We start from the raw sequence: 19,061 nt of genomic DNA, 5'->3' as shown, positions 1-19,061 counted from the left end.
CTGATTTGCACACTGCACCCGGCTGGCCCTGTGCTGCAGAGGGTGTATTTTGTATGCCTACTTGTGCGCCCAATCCTCCCTCCCTGCCCCCCCTCCACCCCCCCCCCCCAGTCTGCCCCTAAGGACGCAGGTACTAAATTGCTGGCAGACTGGAACCGGAGCACCCCTGTTCTCCATAGGCACCTATGTGTTTTGGGCACCACTTTGACCTCTGCACCTGACTGGCCCTGAGCTGCTGGTGTGGTAACTTTGGGGTTGTCTTGAACCCCTAACGGTGGGCTGCCTATGCCCCAGAACTGAGACTTGAAAGTGTTTTAATTACCTCCTAATCTAACCTTTACTTACCTCCCCCAGGAACTGTTGATTTTTGCACTGTCCATTTTGAAAATAGCTTATTGCCATTTTTACAAACACTGTATATGATAGTGCTTTTATTCAAAGTTCCTAAAGTATCTAAGTGAAGTACCTTACATTTAAAGTGTTAACTGTAAATCTTGAACCTGTGGTTCTTAAAATAAAATAAGAAAATATTTTTCAATATAAAAACCTATTGTACTGGAGTAAGTCTTTGTTCCTCGTTTATTGCCTGTGTGTGTACAACAAATGCTTAACACTACTCTCTGATAAGCCTACTGCTCCACCACACTACCACAAATAGTGCATTAGTATTATCAGATTTTGCCACCATCTTACCTGTAAGGGGAAACCTTGGAATTTGTGCAGACTATTTCATACTTTGAAATAGTATACACAGAGCCAACTTCCTACACATGGCCCCAGAGGTTCACACTCCTACTAAAGTCTTCTGCCCACCTCAAGGACCGATAGGTTTTGTGAATCCTAAGGACTTGCGGTTCTTACTCCCTATCAGTTGGTGGATACTGCTCAGAACTCCGAGGCTACAGCTCACTGTTAGGTGCCTTTGGATTCCAGCTCATCTTCTGATCACCTGATTTCATTGGGCTGACTGGATAAGAACCAGTTTTTTCATCCATACAATGTGAGTCATAAAACTTCTTGGTACTAGAAATTGTTTATCCTCCAAATCCAGAGGGTAAAGTACATTGCGTATTTTGTTCCTCATCAGACAACCACATGAAGTCTTGTGTTTTTCCTTCACTTTCTTCTGCCTGTCATTGAAAGTCTTACTGTTACAAAAGCGGCAGCCTCCACTTCATATGTTCTGGAGAACATAGCAAGGGTGAAAAGGACACTCTGATTTCATACCTGAAATGCCCAAAAAAGGCTCAACCATGTTGGCATTCTAAAGTCTGACCTAAGCAGGGGAAAAGGCTGTAGAGTGTTGTTTGCTGCCCTCAGTTCCCATCTCAACCAGACCTGTATTTTCATACTTGTATCTTGTTGTATCATACAAAAGTTAAGTACTTCGAAATTGACTGAGGTTTACCTTCCATTAGAGAAACCTTTCAAAAGTCTGTGTATGGATACCTACCTTCCATAAGCCACTACTTTGCCATGCAATCATCCACAACATTTTAGTTCCACTACTTGAGGAAATCGGCGTAGTGACGTCCGTTCTTTTCTGTGCCACACGCTGATGTGGAGAAGAGATACCCTGTTAATTTTTTAAGTGTATTGGACCCTTTTGTCGGTTTTTTGTGTTGACCCTTGGCGCATCATGATGTCCCCGAAGAACGGGTTCAAGCCTTGCGAGGCCTGTCAGCATATGATGTTGGGGACAGATCGGCATCCGGTCCGTTTGTGTTTGTAGTGCAACCCGAAGTTGTGCTTTGAGTGCCAGGCCATGCACCAGAAGGCTTTGAGGGAGAGGTCCATAAAGCTCATGAAGGCCCGACGCTCGACTCTGCATCGTTCATGGTGTCACTCATGGGGAGTGTCTTGAGACTGTTCGAAGTCACCATCACTCATCATAATATTCGTGTCATTCAGGTCAGAGAAAGAAGTCGACAAAGAAGGACCTCCAACAAGGGTCCGGCGCCTGGAACCAACACTGCACCCTCAGCCCCCAGGACCTGAAGGAACCGAACTTCAGCGCAGGAGTGACCCCCAGGTGACCCTCTGCCTTGTCCAGGTGGTGGTTGTCCCAAGAACCACCCCCTGTGCCTGCCTGCACCACTAGAGTGACCCCCAGGTCCCTCCATTGAAACCAGACGCCTGATTTGCACACTGCACCCGGCTGGCCCTGTGCTGCAGAGGGTGTATTTTGTATGCCTACTTGTGCGCCCAATCCTCCCTCCCTGCCCCCCCTCCACCCCCCCCCCCAGTCTGCCCCTAAGGACGCAGGTACTAAATTGCTGGCAGACTGGAACCGGAGCACCCCTGTTCTCCATAGGCACCTATGTGTACCCTTCACCAGAGAGCTTGGTGGTGCAAGCATCCTGCTCTTCGAGGTCGGCCCCTGGTTCGTTTCCGGGAGTACCCTCGGACCGGGAATCCAAATAGATGGACCAATCGGCCAGGAAGGTGTTTTCTTTTTGCAGCATGACTCTAAAATTGCCAATGCAACATGTATTCTGGGCAGGTATATCCATGCCATAATGGATGCGACGAAGACTGTACTTCCGGACATGTGCCAGGACTTGTGTAGTCTTCTTTCGGACGCTCGGGTGGCGGCTACACAGGTTATTCAGACAGGGCTGGATACCACGGACTCTATTGCAAGAGCCATGGGGACTTCCGTTGCCTCCAGACGGCATGTGTGGTTACGCACTTCCGGATTTTCGACAGACGTCCAGTCTATGTTGCTGGATCTGCCCTTTGATGGGGCAAAACTGTTTGGTTCAAAAGCGGACTCTTCGCTACAGCGCTTTAAAGAATGTAGGGCCACAGCTAGATCTTTGGGTCTGCAGGCTGCTGCTACCCCATTTCGATCTCTTAGACGGCTACATGTTTTTGGAAGAGGTTCTTCCTTTCGTGGGAGATCGCAGCAGTCCTCCAGCCTCCCTTATCGCTCATACAGGGGGCGGGGTAGGGTCGGCACAAGAGGTGCCACCCAGCAGCAGCACCCTTCCTCTTCCGCCTGGAGGGTTACCTCAAGGAAATAAGCCCTAGTCCTCTCACCATTGTTTCTTATACCTCTCCGGTAGGGGGGAGGCTTTCACTCTTTTTTCCCATATGGGAGTCCATAACAACAGACTTCATCAGTTTGGTGAGAAGAGGTTATGCCCTTCCCTTTCTGGAGATTCCGCCTCACTTCCCTCCCCGTCTTTCCTTTTTGTTCTGAAGATCATCTCTTGCTGTTACAACAGGAGGTTCTCTCCCTATTATTGAAAGGTGCAGTGGAGTTGGTTCCAGAGTAAGAAAGGGGCCAGGGGTGTTATTCCAGGTACTTCCTGATCCCCAAGAAGGATGGTCATCTGAGGCCTATTTTGGACCTGAGGATTTTGAATTGGTTCCTCAAACAGGAGAAATTAAAAATGCTGACTCTATCACAGGTGCTTTTGGTGTTGGACAAGGAGGATTGGATGGTGTTGGTCGGCTTGCAGGATGCTTATTTTCACATTCTCAAGTCGCACAGGAAGTATCTCCGGTTTGTGGTAGGATCGCAGCACTACCAGTTTGCGGTCCTTCCTTTTGGTCTTACTTCCGCACCACGGGTCTTCACGAAGGTGATTGCAGTTGTTGCAGCACACCTCAGGAGAAAGGGAGTAGCAGTATTCCCTTACCTGGACGATTGGTTGATCAAAGCTGAGTCTCCGGGGCTTGTGCTGCGTCATCTGCAGCTGACAACCCAGTTGTTGTTCAGTCTGGGTTTTTCAATAAATGTGCCCAAGTCTCACCTAGAGCCCTCTCAACGTCTCCTGTTCATAGGGGCAGTACTGGACACAACATTGAATCGAGCCTTTCCTCCGCCACAGCGGATACGGGACATTCAGGCGCTGGTTCCAATGTTTCAAGAAGGAGCAGTAGTTCCGGTCCTCAAGGTCCTTTGTTTCCTCGGTCTGTTCGCTTCTTGCATTCTGTTGGTCACGCATGCACACTGACATATGAGGGCTCTTCAGTGGTGCCTCCGCAAGCAGTGGCTTCAGCACAGAGGAGATCCCTTCCCTTTGCGGTCAGTCAGTTCAGATTCTGATGGACAACACAACTGCGATTTGGTATATCAACAAACAGGGGGGGTGTAGGGTCGTACCTTCTTTGCAGAGAGGCTCTGCGACTCTGGTCCCGGGTGCGGGACCATCAGCTTTGTGTAGTGGCAAACCATTTGGCCGGGGTCTAAAACGTACATGCGGACAAGCTCAGTCGCTTCTTCTCGGACAACCACGAGTGGTGTCTGCATCCGGATCTAGTTCTTTACATCTTTCGGATGGGGTTTTTTCCCTGAATAGACCTCTTTGCCACTCGAGAATGCGCACTGTCGGTCGTTATGCAGCCTCCAGTATCCGATGAAAGGAGCGTTGGGCGGGCGCGTTTCAGATGTCCTGGTGCGACCAGTTGCTTTACGCGTTTCCTCCCATACCCTTGATTCCTTGGGTTTTGAGGAAGATTCGGCAAGACCGGGCCCAAGTCATTCTGAAAGCTCTGGATTGGCCATGAAGGGTGTGGTATGCAGACCTTCTCCGACTCACTGTACCCGCCGCTCCGTCTCCCTCTCAGGGCAGACCTCCTTTCGCAGGGGCAGGTTCGACACACCACCTCCAAAGCCTGCAGCTTCATGCCTGGCGCTCGAACGGGGCAACCGGAGTTCCTTTTCTCTCCCACCGAAGGTGGTGGACGTTCTTTTATCAGCCAGACGACACTCCACCAAGTTGGTCTATGCAAGTAGGTGGGCTAATTTTGTTTGTTTGTGTGGGGAGAAGAACATGTATCCCTTAAGTGCCCATCTTTCTGATGTTTTGTTGTTCGCGTTGTCATTGGCTCAGCGTGGTTGTGCTTTGCCCACGGTTAAGGGCTATCTTTCGGCCCTTTCAACTTTTTTTATATCTTCCAGATCAGCCCTCCCTATTTAGATCTCCTTTGGTTGTTCGATTTTTGAGGGGGCTTACTAATAAATTTCCTCCCAGGCCTTTTATCATGCCGCAGTGGGACTTGAATTTGGTGTTGACTTCCTTGCTGCCCATTAGGATATTTGTTTTTCAAAACGGTGGCCATCACTTCGGCTAGACGTGTTAGCAAACTGCAGGCTCTTTCTGCTCACCCGCCTTTCACCACTTTTTATAAGGATTAGGTGGTTTTGAGGACCAGGGTGGCTTTCCTCCCCAAGGTGGTGTCTCCATTTCACTTGGGACAATCAATAACTCTCTTGACGTTCTACCCTCCTCCGCATCCATCTAAGGAGGAGGAAAGACTCCGTCGTCTGGACCCTAAGAGGGCTCTCAGTTTTTATGTCGACAGGACACGAGAGTTCCGGTTGGATGAACAACTCTTTATTGGATACGTGAGGAAGGGGAAGGCTGTCCACAAGAGAGCGATCTCCAGGTGGGCCGTTCTTTGTATTAAAATATGTTACTCATTGGCAAAGAAGGATCCTCCTGAGGGGATCAGGGCTCATTCCACCAGGGCCAAGTCAACCTCATCAGCTTTGGCCAGAGGTGTTCCGATGGTGGACATCTGCAAGACTGTGACTTGGTCTTCCCTCTACACCTTTGTGAAGCATTATTGTTTGGATGCAGAGGTGCAAATGGATGGCAATTTTGCGCGGTCGGTGCTGCAGGATTTCCTAGTTTGACCAGACGGACACCCTCCGAGGTGGTACTGCTTTGGGACTCTATTCATTAGGTGAGGAATCCAAAGGTAGTTGTATCCATCAGAAGAGCAAGTTACTTACCTTCGGTAACGCTTTTTCTGGTGGATATATTAGCTACCTGTGGATTCCTCACGGTCCCTCCTGCCTCCCCGTTGTCTGTCTGGTCATACCAGGATCGGCTTGGGTGTGCACTTCAGTTTCAATGTTTCTACATATGTATATATGTTTATAGTTCACATTCAAGTTATTTTCAAGTTTGCAAACCATTCATGTTGGTATGTGCCCTTATTTAAAGAACTGTGCAAAAGTTTTTAGATGAAGATTCTCTATAAAGTTTATTCTTGTTAATCTTAAAGGTTGTAGATTGTCGATGTTCTTTATATGTTTCAAAGGCACCTAAAACATTGCATGAACTGACGTCAGCACGACGGCGAGGACCTCTTATTGCCACGATAACGTCAAGCGGAGCCGCGTGGAGTCGGGCAATTGTGATGTCCTCGCCTGACGTGCAGAGCTAGAGAGAGAAGTTTCCGTCTAATGCTGCGCATGGGGAGAATTCATTAGGTGGGGAATCCACAGGCAGCTAATGTATCCACCAGAAAAAGCATTACCAAAGGTAAGTAACTTGCTCTTCTGGTTGCCGTGATCTGTGCTCGCTGGGTGAGTGAGCTTCAGGCTCTTTCTTCTAAACCCCCGTTGTTGTCTGTTTTCCCTGACAAGGTGGGGCTCCATACGAGGGCCTCATTCCTTCACAAAGTGGTCACGCCCATTCATGAAGCCCAATCCATCACTTTCCCTTTTTATTCACTCCCACATTCTTCTCACGAAGAGGAGAGACTCCACCGTCTGGATGCAAAAAGAGCCTAGGCATACTACCTCAATCTTACCAAAGATTTCGGGTTGGATGATGAACTCTTTTTTTTGGGGGGGGGGTACGAAGAAAGGGAAGGCGGTGCAGAAGTGTAACATCTCACGATGGGTGCTTCTTTGCATCAAAAAGTGCTACGCTTTGGCTAAGAAGTTTTTTTAAAAAAAATACGTATTTATTTTTATTTATATTTTTGCCAACTTTATAGGGATTTGAGAGGTACCCATAGTTTGTGGGTTCCCCTGGAGGAGAACAAGAATTTATCCCAGACGACTCGGAGAGGCATTGGTCGACTGCACCATCGGCTTCAGTGGGGCCTATTCACCCAAGGTCTGATTCAGAACCTTTTTCCTATGGGGAGGAATTGGATGGATCCCTGGACCATTATGAATACCAGGATGACCATGCTGTGGACTGGGAACAGGATTTGGGAGAAGCCAGTGGTCTGGATACTTCTCCTGATGCTGGCATGCTGTCTCCTCCTACTGTGGCTACGGCGGAGGAAGCAACTTACAGTATGGTGGTCAGTAGGGCAGCTGAGGTCCTCAGCCTTGAGCTACCTACTGTGGAAGTCAGGTCTAATCTCCTGACTGAGGTGCTTCAGCCTGGGGCTTCTACTTCAGAACCCCTTCTCTCATTCAATGAGGCCCTCACAGATGTCCTTTTGGGTACATGGTCCAAACCCAACACAGGGGCTCCTGTGAACAGGACTATTGCTAGCCGCCTTTGGCCTGCACCGACCGACCCAAAATTCCTGTCCCAACACCCCACTCCTGAGAGTCGTGTTATCCAGGCGCATTCCCTTCCGTACCCCAGGATAGTGAATCCAAAAAGCTAGAACAATTTGCCAAGAAGTTGTTTTCTTCCTGCAGCCTCGCACTGCGGTCTGTGAACACTGCATGTTTTTTGTGACGTTATACCCACTCCCTGTGGGTTACAGTTGCGCAAGTCCTGCCGCAGATACCGGAGGAGGCCCGTGCTATCGTCTCCCAAGCAGTGAAAGATGGGAGAGATGCAGAAAAGTTCACTATCCGTTGTGGGCGGGATACGAGAGACTTTCTGGGCAGATCGGTTGCAACAACAGTGGTCTTACGGTGCCATGCCTGGTTACGCACTTGTGGCTTCTTGGGGGATGTCAAACAGTCACTCATGGACATGCCCTTTGATGGCACCCGTCTCTTTGGAGACAAAGCGGACTCTGCCTTGGAGAGATTCAATGATTCCCAGTCTACGGCTCGGACCCTTGGTCTTTCCTCCGCCACTCGTCCACCGCATTCAGCTTTTCATCCATTTCGTGGAACACGGAAGGGGCACCCTGTCATGTCCTCAACCCAGCCATCGTGCCACGCACGCTGGGCAGCCTATGCATGGCCGAGGTCGCGGAATTCCACGTGGCTGTGAGACAGGGAACCATAGGTCTGTCCATTCCACCTCTGCCCCCCCCTGCAGTCTCCAAACCCTCCTAGTCCGTCCCGTCACTCCTACCCAGTTAGGGGCAGGATCCGCCATCACCTGCCCCACTGGGAACTTATCACCACTGATGGGTGGGTTTTGCAGATCATTCGGAAGGGCTACTCCTCCCCACCCTCCTTTGGAATCTGCAGCACCACACATGCCACCATCCTTCCATCATCTTCCGGAGGATCATTTTGTGCTTCTCCACCAGGAAGTCATGGCTCTCTTGGCCAAGGGAGCTATAGAAAGAGTCCCTGTGCCAGAAGTGGGTTGCGGTTGTTATTCCTGCTACTTTCTTATACCAACGAAGGACAAGGGCTTATATCTAATCCTAGACTTTCGGGTCCTGAACTACTTCTTCAAGAAGGAGAAATTAAAAATGGTCACCCTGGCTCATGTTCTTTCTGCCTTAGACCCATGAGACTGGATGGTAGCGTTGGACTTGCAGGACGCTTATTTTCACATCCCCATCCTGCCTGCCCACAGACGTTACCTACGATTCATGGTAGGTCACGAGCACTTTCAGTTTACCATGCTCCTTTTCGGCCTTACCAGCGCCCCTCTGGTGTTCACAAAAATGATGGCGGTGGTTGCAGCTCATCTGTGCAGGTTAGGGGTCTCAGTTTTCCCCTACCTCAATGACTGGCTGTTGAAGGCGCCTTCTCCCCAGACAGTCGTCTCTCACCTTCAGACTATGGCGAACCTCCTGCACAAGCTGGGGTTCACTATAAGCGTGCCGAAGTCACACCTGACTTCCTCTCAGACGCTCACTTTCATTGGAGCTGTTCTGGATACAGTGCAATATCTCGCTTATTCTCCAGACAAGCGAGTCCAAGACCTTCAGGCTATGATTCAGATCTTTCTTTCAGCCTCGGTCTTGGGTTTCGGTGAGTGTGAGCCTGCTGGGCCTCATGGCCTCCTGTCTCCTGCTAGTACACATGCCAGATGGCATATGCACACTCTGCAGTGGGACCTAAAGTTCCAGTGGGCGCAGCATCAGGGAAATCGCTCAGACATGGTCCAGATCTCGGAGGGGACTGCGAAAGACCTGCAGTGATGGCTTTAGAATCCAAATTGTGTCAACAGCAGATCCCTCTCCATTCCCCAACCAGATCTCTCTATAGTGACAGATGTGTCACTTGTGGGTTGGTGTGGACACATGGGAGAAGCAGAGATCAGAGGCCTCTGGTTTCCGGCGGAGTCGGGCTCCACATAAAAATGCTGGAGCTCCGGGCAATCAGGCTTAGGTCAAAAACATTCCTTCCCTCTCTCAAAGGGAAAGTGGTGCAGGTGTTCACAGACAACACTACCGCCATGTGGTACTCCAACAGACAACGCGGGGTAGGGTCCTGGACCCTTTGTCAGGAAGCACTACGCCTCTGGACATGGCTGGAATATCAGGGCATTACGCTGATGGTTGAACATCTGGCAAGCTCTCAACGCCAGAGCAGACAAACTCAGCCGCTGACGCACAGTCGATCACGAATGGCGTCTCTATCTGGAGGTGACGCAACGTCTCAAGTGGGGAGAGCCTTGGTTAGATCTGTTTGCCTCCGCAGAGAACACGCAATGTCAGCTGTTTTGCACGTTGGAATTTTCTAAGACGGCACTCGCTCGGAGACGCTTTTCATCTCGAGTGGAGCTCCAGCCTCCTGTACGCCTTCCCGTCTAGCCCTCTTCTACCCAGAGTTCTCAAGAAAATCAAGTACGACCGGGCCCAAGTTATCTTGGTGGCTCCGGACTGGGCTTGAAGAGTGTGGTATCCAGAGCTATTGAGCATGTCCATCCATCCTCCACTCAGACTGCCTCTTTGGGCGAATCTTCTGTCACAGCAGCAGGGGACGATTCTCCATCGGCACCTGTCCAACCTCCACCTTCATGCGTGGAGATTGAGCTGCAACAGTTGAATGCATTTGTCCTTCCACCCAAAGTCTGCAATGTTTCTTGGTAGCCAGGCAACCATCAACTAAAACTGTATATGCCTGTCGTTGGAATAAATCTTGTGGCATGGTGTACCAACAAATCTGTTGATCACATTTGTGCCCCTCTGTCAGAGGTTCTTCTGTTCATTATTTAGCCCAGCAGGGCTCTGCTTTGGGCACCCTTAAAGGTTACCTGATCAGCCCTGATCAGGCATAATAAATGGAGTGGGAGATAATAAGTGGGTGAGCCCTTTTAAATCTCCTATTGTCAGTAGGTTCTTAAAAGGGCTCACCCACTTATTATCTCCCACTCCATTTATTATGCCTCAGTGGGATCTTAATCTTGCACTTACTTATTTAATGTGTACCCCCTTTGAGCCAATGCATAATTGTCCCTTGCGGATCCTCGCATTCAAACTGTCTTTCTTTGTCGCTATCACCTCTGCTTGCAGGGTGAGTGAGCTCCAGGTGCTTTCTTCAATGCCTCCAAACTTGTCTGTACACCCTGACAAAGTGGTGTTACGCATTAGAGCTTCATTCCTTCCTAAGGTATTTACACCATTTTATGTAGGCCAGTCCATCACTTTGCCTACCTTCTACACACTCCCACACCCTTCCCATGAGAAGGGGAGAGACTCCACTGTCTGGACCCAAAAAGAGTGTTGGTGTTCTACCTCCATTGTACTAAAGATTTCCAGGTGGACAATCAACTCTTTGGCTATGTGGATGCTAAGAAAGGGAAGGCAGTGCAAAAGCATATCATCTCTCGATGGGTGCTTCTTTGCATCAAAATGTGCTACACTTTGGCTAAAAAGCAACCTCCTGAAGGCTTGCGTGCTCATTCCACCAGAGAAATTGCGGCTTCCACTGCGTTAGCACGCGGAGTTCCTGTCCTGGATATCTGTCGGGCAGCTACATGGGCATCCCTGCACACGTTTGATAAGCATTACTGCCTGGATAGTCAGGTCCGTCGAGGCGGCTACTTTGGTCGTTCAGTCCTGCAAGACTTTCTAGTATGATCTTTGTTCGCAGCCCACCACATAGGATGGCATTGCTTGGGTATCAATTCTAAGGTAAGGAATCTGCAACTAGAAGTCTCTATCAGATGTACAGGTTAGTTACCTTCGGTATTTGAAATATCTGGTGGGAGACACATTCTAGTTGCAGCTTCCTTACCGCCCACCCATCCTCCCCTCTTTGCGAAATTATTTCTGGGGACAGGTGTTCCACCCTTTCAGGTCCTTAGCTCTGTCGCACCAATCTCAGTGTTCTTAGCGGCTCTGCGCTCTGGCGTGGAAAGTCGTTAAAAGAAACTGACATCACTGCGCGAGGGCGGCGTCAATGTACTACTCCAGACGTCACCAAGGCATCAGTCGATGCCTGCGGAGTCGAACGCCACCTACAGATGCCCAAGGATATTGCTCGAGGAAAAATCTCCAGATACAGTCTAACGCCTGGGGGGAAATTCTAAGGTAAGGAATCTGCAACTAGAATATGTCTCTACTAGATATTTCATTACCGAAGGTAAGTAATTTGTACTTTAGGCCATTTGGGAGCTTGCATAAGGGGTCGCACCCCTTATCAGTATAAAGGTTTAAAAAAAAAAAAAAAAAAAAAAAACCCTGGTTTCTAGTGGCTTCTGCACCCCACCCCCTGCCAAAAGGGGCAGATCGGCCTAATTAATAAAGGCTAATCTGCCCCCTGGGGGGGCAGAAATGACCTTTTAAAAAAATTGCTTGAGGGGGGGAACAACCCTTGCCTAAGGGGTCACTCCTGTTCTCAATATAAATAAAAGCATCCCTGGTGCCTAATGGCTTCTGCCCTCCCTGGGGGCAGATCAGCCTATTTCTGATGGATACAACTACCTGTGGATTCCTCACCTAATTAATACTCCCATTGCGCCAGCGTTCGACGGAAATCTTCTTCCTAGCTTCTGCACATCGACGAGGAAGTCACAGTTGCCCATGCGACGCCGTCTGACGTCATACAGGCAATAAGAGGTCCTCGCCGACGTCAGTTCACTTTTTTCTGTGCCATTCGAAACGGTTATCTTCGAGGGAGCTACTGTTGCTGTTCGACAGTTACAGTGTGTTTTTTGGATCTATTTTTTTCTTTGAGATTACAATGTCGCAAAGAAAGTCAGGTGTGGGGGCAAAATGTCGGTAACTAACTAAGACTGTTTGTGGTGTCTTAGTTCCGATCATGATGTTGACAAGTGCGATTCTTGTCAACATATGAATCCTAAGGCCCTGAAAGAGCGCGAGACTAAGCTTTTTCTGGCGAAGTCGAAAAGGAAGGAAAAGAGACCTCATCGAAAATCCTCGTCACCGAAGTCTCATCGGCGTCATCGGGACTCCCGGCGTCATCGAGAATCAAGGCGCCGGTCGAGTAAAGAGAGGTCGAGGTCACTATCAACTCGACGTCGGAAGACTTGGGAGGTCAGTCCCACAATCACTCCCCATCCGTCGACGCCGTTGCCTTCTCCAGCCTCACCGACTTCGCCCGGGTCATCGGGCCAACCACTTTCAGTGTTTGAGGTTCCGCAGCCTCAAATATTTTCTCCGTTGTTGCAGACGTCGAGGTCGGTGTCGCGTTCGAACCAGGCACCCCAGTACCCGGCTTTCCCGGCCCCTGGAGCTGATAGTACCGCATTTTTAAATGCGATGTTTTCCATCTTCCAGCAGATGGCTCCAGGTGGTGGACCGGCTGGTCCTTCGGGCCCTTTGGCCTTCAACATGGGTGCTCCGGCTCCGCTTCGACCGGCACCCTTTATGCCCTTTCTCCCCCTGGGGAACGTGGGCTCGGCGCCGGTATCGGCTCCGGTGGCTCCTGAGACTTCGGCTCCGGCAGCTTCGATGTTTCAACCAGTGGCGCCGTCTAGACCTCCTGCAACTCCGAAGCAGTCTTCTCTCCATGCGACTCCTCGATCGGCGTCGTTCTTCATCATCCGCTGACGCCATGTTGACGCCAAGGATAGAGGAGAGGCTGCACTCGAGGAGGCTTGCTCTCCGCCTCCTTGAAGAGCAGGAGTACCAGAGACAAAACATGGAGGAAGGAGAGATTGAGGACTCTCGTGAGGGTCTCCATGGGCTGGACACTGCTAGTGGCCTAGATACTTCCCCCGAGTGGGACTTGTCATCTCCTGGGGAGTATACAGAAGAGGCGGCCACTTTCCATTCTGTTATCAGGAAGGCAGCTAGCTTCTTGGATCTTCCTTTGCCGGTAACTGAAGCCAAGCAGAATTTGTTGACAGAGGTGTTGCACCCGGCCTCTACATCGGCAGAACCACTTTTGCCGTTCAATGAGGCTTTGCTGGACCCTGTTTTGGAAGTCTGGAAGAAGCCGGGGTCTTTTTCAGCTGTCAATAGATCTGTGGCTAGGAGGTATCGGGCTGCACCGGCTGACCCTGGTTTTCTTACCAGACATCCAACACCTGAAAGCTTGGTGGTCCAGGCTTCCTGCTCGGCAGGGTCTGCTCCTGGCTCTTTTCCATCTGTGCCCTCAGATAGAGACTCCAAGAAGATGGACATGGCATCCAAAAAGGTGTTCTCTTCGTGTAGCATGGCATTGAAGTCCACCAATGCTACATGTATTTTAGGAAGGTACATTTATGCCCTGATGGACGAGATTGCATCAACGCATACGGAGGTCCCTCAGGGGCTGTTAAATCTAGTATTGGACGCTCAGGCAGCTGAAACTCTGGTTATCCAATCTGGGTTGGCTACAACTGACTCCATTGCTAGGGCAATGGGCACTGCTGTAGTTACGAGGAGGCAGGCTTGGCTTCGTAACTCATGATTTTCCTCTGATGTGCAGTCGACCCTACTGGACCTTCCTTTTGATGGGGACAAGCTCTTTGGTGCCAAGGCGGATTCGGCCTTAGAGAGGTTCAAGGAGAGCAAGGCCACGGCCAAGTCGCTGGGCTTGCAAGCCACTTCTTCTGCCTCCTTCAGATTTTTTAGGAGGTTTCGAGGATTTGGTCGTGGCTCCTCCTTTCGAGGGAAATTCCAGCAGCCTACCTCTGCTCTCTCCTATAGATCTTTTAGAGGGAGGGGTAGGGTCCGTACCAGGGGAGCCTCTCAGCAGCACTCTGCCTTTTCCTCTTCCTCTGGAGGGGTGCAGCAGGGGAAGCAGCCTTAGGCTTTCACCAATTCCCACTCACTCCACTCTCGTAGCGGGGAGGTTACTGAATTTTCTCCACAAGTGGGAGGTCATAACTTCAGACTCCTGGGTTACCAGCATTGTGAGAAAAGGCTACACCCTTCCCTTTTGGGAGTTTCCGCCCCCCATCGCGCCCCGCCCATCTTATTGTTCAGAAGAACACCTCCTGTTGTTGGAACAGGAGGTTCAAGTCCTCCTTTCAAAGGGCTCGGTGGAGTTGGTCCCAGAGCAGGAAAGTGGTCAAGGTTGTTATTCAAGGTACTTCCTGATTCCCAAGGAGGATGGTCGGTTGAGACCAATCCTGGACCTAAGGATCTTGAATTGGTTCCTCAAACAGGAAAAGTTCAAGATGCTGACCCTAGCTCAGGTGCTTTTGGCGCTGAACAATGGAGATTGGATGGTGTCTGTCGACTTGCAGGATGCTTACTTTCATATCCCGATACTCAGGTTGCACAGGAAGTATCTCTGTTTTGTGGTGGGGTCGCAGCACTATCAGTTTGCGATCCTCCCGTTTGGTCTTACTTCAGCACCTCGAGTCTTCACGAAGGTGATGTCGGTGGTTGCGGCAGAGCTCAGAAGGAATGGGATAGCAGTATTTCCTTATCTAGACGACTGGTTGATCAAAGCCAGGTCTCCGGAGCTCGTGTTGCATCACCTGCAGTCGACAACCCAGTTGTTGTTCGACCTGGGCTTTTGGGTGAACATGCCCAAATCTCACCTAGAGCCCTCTCAGCGCCTCCTGTTCATAGGGGCAGTACTGGATACAACATTGAACCGAGCCTTTCCTCCGCCTCAGCGGATTCAGGACATTCAGGCGTTGATTCCAATGTTTAAAAGTGGAGCAGTCATTCCAGTCCTCAAGGTCCTACGTCTGCTCGGTCTGTTTGCTTCTTGCATACTGTTGGTCATGCATGCTCGCTGGCACATGAGGGCTCTTCAGTGGTGCCTCCGAAGGCAGTGGTCTCAACACAAAGGGGATCTCGAAGGCTCGGTGAGAATCTCCAGAGATGCTGCCATGGATTTGAAATGGTGGATTGCGGACGGCAATCTTTCCAGAGGAAGGCCGTTGTCGCAAGCTACGCCTGTGGCCACAGTAATAACGGATGCTTCCACTCTAGGGTGGGGAGCTCATCTGTGGGACGTGGAGATCAAGGGACTTTGGTCTCTAGTAGAACAGGTGTTTCATATAAATCTGTTGGAGTTACGGGCTGTACGTCTGGCTCTCAAGGCCTTCCTCCCATCCCTTCGTGGTCAGTCGGTTCAGGTCCTGACGGACAACACTACTGCGATGTGGTATATAAACAAACAGGGAGGGGTAGGGTCGTACCTTCTCTGCAGAGAAGCTCTACGGCTATGGTCCTGGGCAAAGGACCATCAGATTTGCTTGGTAGCAAATCATCTGGCCGGAGTCTTGAACGTACGTGCGGACAATCTCAGTCGCCATTTCTCGGGCGATCACGAGTGGCGTCTCCATCCAGATCAAGTCCGGTTAATCTTCCAGATGTGGGGGTTTCCTCGGATAGATCTGTTTGCCACCCGGGAGAACTCACACTGCCCGTTATTCTGCAGCCTCCAGTATCCGGTACAAGGAGCTTTGGGGGATGCGTTTCAGATGACCTGGTGCGACCAGTTGCTTTACGCGTTCCCCCCCCCCATACCCTTGATTCCTTGTGTGTTGAGTAAAATTTGCCAAGACTGGGCTCAAGTCATCTTAATTGCTCCGGATTGGCCAAGGAGGGTGTGGTACTCGGACCTTCTCCAACTCTCACTGTGCCCTCCGCTCCGTCTCCCTCTCAGGGCAGACCTCCTCTCGCAGTCGCAGGGGCAGGTTTTACACCCCCACGTCCAGAACCTGCACCTTCATGCCTGGAGATTGAACGGGGCAACCTGAGTTCTTTCTCTCTCCTGCCTGATGTAATGGATGTTATCTCATCGGCCAGGCGACACTCCACTAAATCTATCTACGCTAATAGGTGGTCTAAATTTGTGGTTTGGTGTGGAGAGAGGCAGATTGATCCCTTACGTGCTCATTTGTCAGATGTTTTATCTTTTGCTTTGTCTTTAGCACAGAGGGGTTGTGCAAGGGTTACTTGTCTGCCTTGTCAGCCTTTCTTTGTCTTCCAGACCAGCCTTCTTTATTTAAATCCCCAATAGTACTTAGATTCTTGAAGGGCCTTATGAATAAAATCCCTCCAACTCCTTTCATTATGCCTCAATGGGATTTGACCTTGGTTCTAACTTTCCTTATGGGGGTCCCCTTTTGAGCCTATGCATTCTTGCCCCATAAGATTATTGGTTCTTAAAACGGTTTTCCTGGTTGCAATTACCTCTGCAAGGAGAGTGAGTGAGTTGCAGGCTCTATCGGTAAAACCCCCTTATACATCTTTTTATGGGGATAAGGTGGTGTTGAGGACGAAGGCTGCTTTCCTTCCGAAGGTTGTTTCACCCTTTCATTTGGCCCAGACAATTACTCTATCCACGTTTTATCCTCCGCCTCATCCATCAAAGGAAGAAGAGAGACTACACCGCTTGGACCCAAAGAGGGCACTAAGCTTTTATATAGACAGGACAAAGGATTTCAGGCTGGAGGATCAGCTTTTCATCGGATACGTGGGAAAGAGGAGAGGAAAGGCAGTCCACAAGAGAACACTCTCCAGGAGGGTTGCTCTTTGCATTAAAATGTGTTGCTCTTTAGCAAAGAAGGATCCTCCTGATGGTATAAGAGCTCATTCCACCAGAGCTAAGTCGGCCTCTTCGGCCTTGGCTAGGGGTGTTCCTGTGGTCGACATCTGCAAGGCCGCAACTTGGTCATCCCTTCATACTTTTGCGAAGCATTACTGCTTGGACTCTGAGGTCAGAAGGGATGGCCATTTTGCACGGTCAGTGCTGCAGGATTTCTTGGTTTGACCATTACGGCACCCACCACAGAGTGCGGTACTGCTTTGGGACTCTATTCATTAGGTGAGGAATCCACAGGTAGTTGTATCCATCAGAAGAACGAGTTACTTACCTTCGGTAGTGACTTTTCTGGTGGATACATTAGCTACCTGTGGATTCCTCACGGTCCCACCCGCCTCCCCGTTGCCTGTTTGGTCTAAACAAGTAATTCTTGAGTGTGCTCCTCTTGGTTTTGAGGATTTGTATATATTATGTATATATGTTTATATCTATATATATATATATATATATATAGATATATATATATATATATATATATATATATATATATCTATATAGTTCATATATTTATTTACTTGTTTAAAAAAAACAAATGGTAGGTTGAATTCTCAGAATTATGTGTTTGGAATATCATTAAATATTACTATTGTTCTTTCATCTCAATGGCCTAATATTCTCAGGCACGTAAAAAATGTTGGTACTGATGTCGGCGAGGACCTCTTATTGCCTGTATGACGTCAGACGGCATCGCATGGGCAACTGTGACGTCCTCGTCAACGTGCAGAACCTAGGAAGAAGATTTCCGTCGAATCCTGGCGCAATGGGAGTATTCATTAGGTGAGGAATACACAGGAAGCTAATGTATCCACCAGAAAAGTCGCTACCGAAGGTAAGTAACTCGTTCTTTAATAGCATTATGTCCATGGCAGCGAAGGGGTTAAGGACATGAAGACAACACCCGCTTTAGCAAGAGGTTTCTGTTGACCCAGTGACAAAGTTGATGCATGATACATTTGGGACTTTCCTATGGTGGTAGTAGTATGACTATTTTGCCATTATCATGCTTTTGAATACTGTATTTGAGATTTAAGGTGACATTGCTATTTGCGTGCCCTCCACTTGAACGTCATATTGGTTCTGCATGGAATAGTTACAAGGTGTATTTTCTCTTCTAGGGAATGACGGCTCCAAACGGGAATGAACAAGAAGGAACTGACCATTTTTATCTCACGAAGAAAGAGGGGACATAAACATGGACTATGTTATGAATTTAGAGTTTGATAGGTTATGTGGAATACCCCTTCCCTAAGATTTCTGTGAAATAAAGGTTTTTTTTCTAATTGTAAAGGCTGCTGATTAATAAAATGGACAAAGGAAATGCATAATCCATGGCTCCGGTCTTGAGATTGAATCATAGTTCATAATTTCAATAATTATCAAAAGTAAATGTGCTTTGCTAATGTGTCCCTCATTAGTGCTGACCTACCATTAGTATTTTTTAGTGAAAGCTAACTACCCAACTGCATCTCCAATAACTTTTTTTTTAACCAGTTTTAAATTGCATTTTCAATATCACAATCTTGAATAAATTACATCTATGAAAGTTACATTATCATTAGTAAAATCCGCAATCCAGCTACATCGTCATTAATAAAATAGTTTCACATCAGTATCAGCAGGAGCCCTTGGTTCAGTCCTTAAACAGCAACATTGGTAAAAACAAGTCATGTGTCGATGTTAACTCACATTCTGCCATTACCATAAGTGCTATTCAATCTTGCTATATCAAGCAGGTACTGCAAACATTGAAAATCAACAGTGACATCCATGAAGCTATAATGGCCACTAGGAAGCTATTCAGGGACATCAAAGGGTGTAACAGAAGGATGTTGTCACTCACCCATGGACAGGCTGGAAGGGGTTATGATGGAGGTGTGGGAATGTGGATAAAAGGGGATGGGGGGGGGGTTATGTCCCCGCCAGGGTAGGTTTAAGTATGGGCCACCAACTCTTGAATGTGTGCAAGTCAAGTAATAGTGCTTCCCATTCCACATTTCTGGGGTATTTGCGTAGTCCTCATATTTCTTGCCTCCTGAGCTCCTCTCCCTGTCCCCACTTCAGTATTGCCGCACACCAGTGGGCTATATCTAACAATACCTGGGCTTTCCAGTGCATGGCAATTAGTCTGCATGCTATCAGCAATGTTTGGTTTATAAACCGGTTCGCAGCTTTATCTGTTTTTGAGCACCTGAACAATCCCAACAGTGCAACTTCCATTGTGAACACATCCAGTCACCTCTCAGCAAGT

The 19,061-nt window shown here is 49.0% G+C and overlaps 1 long non-coding RNA gene across 1 annotated transcript in view; it reads left to right on the top strand.

Annotated features, from left to right (window-relative positions):
* The window catches only part of LOC138297316 (uncharacterized), a 54,203-nt gene extending 36,065 nt beyond the window's left edge, over window positions 1–18,138 (top strand). The window contains exon 3 of the long non-coding RNA XR_011204020.1: window positions 17,929–18,138. This is a non-coding gene — a long non-coding RNA (uncharacterized lncRNA). The remainder of the gene's footprint in view (window positions 1–17,928) is intronic.
* The last annotated feature ends 923 nt before the right edge of the window (window positions 18,139–19,061 follow it).

This window comes from Pleurodeles waltl, chromosome 5 (assembly GCF_031143425.1).
Source record: "Pleurodeles waltl isolate 20211129_DDA chromosome 5, aPleWal1.hap1.20221129, whole genome shotgun sequence".
Classification (NCBI taxonomy): Eukaryota; Metazoa; Chordata; class Amphibia; order Caudata; family Salamandridae; genus Pleurodeles; species Pleurodeles waltl.
This window is presented reverse-complemented; position numbering and strand designations above follow the sequence as displayed.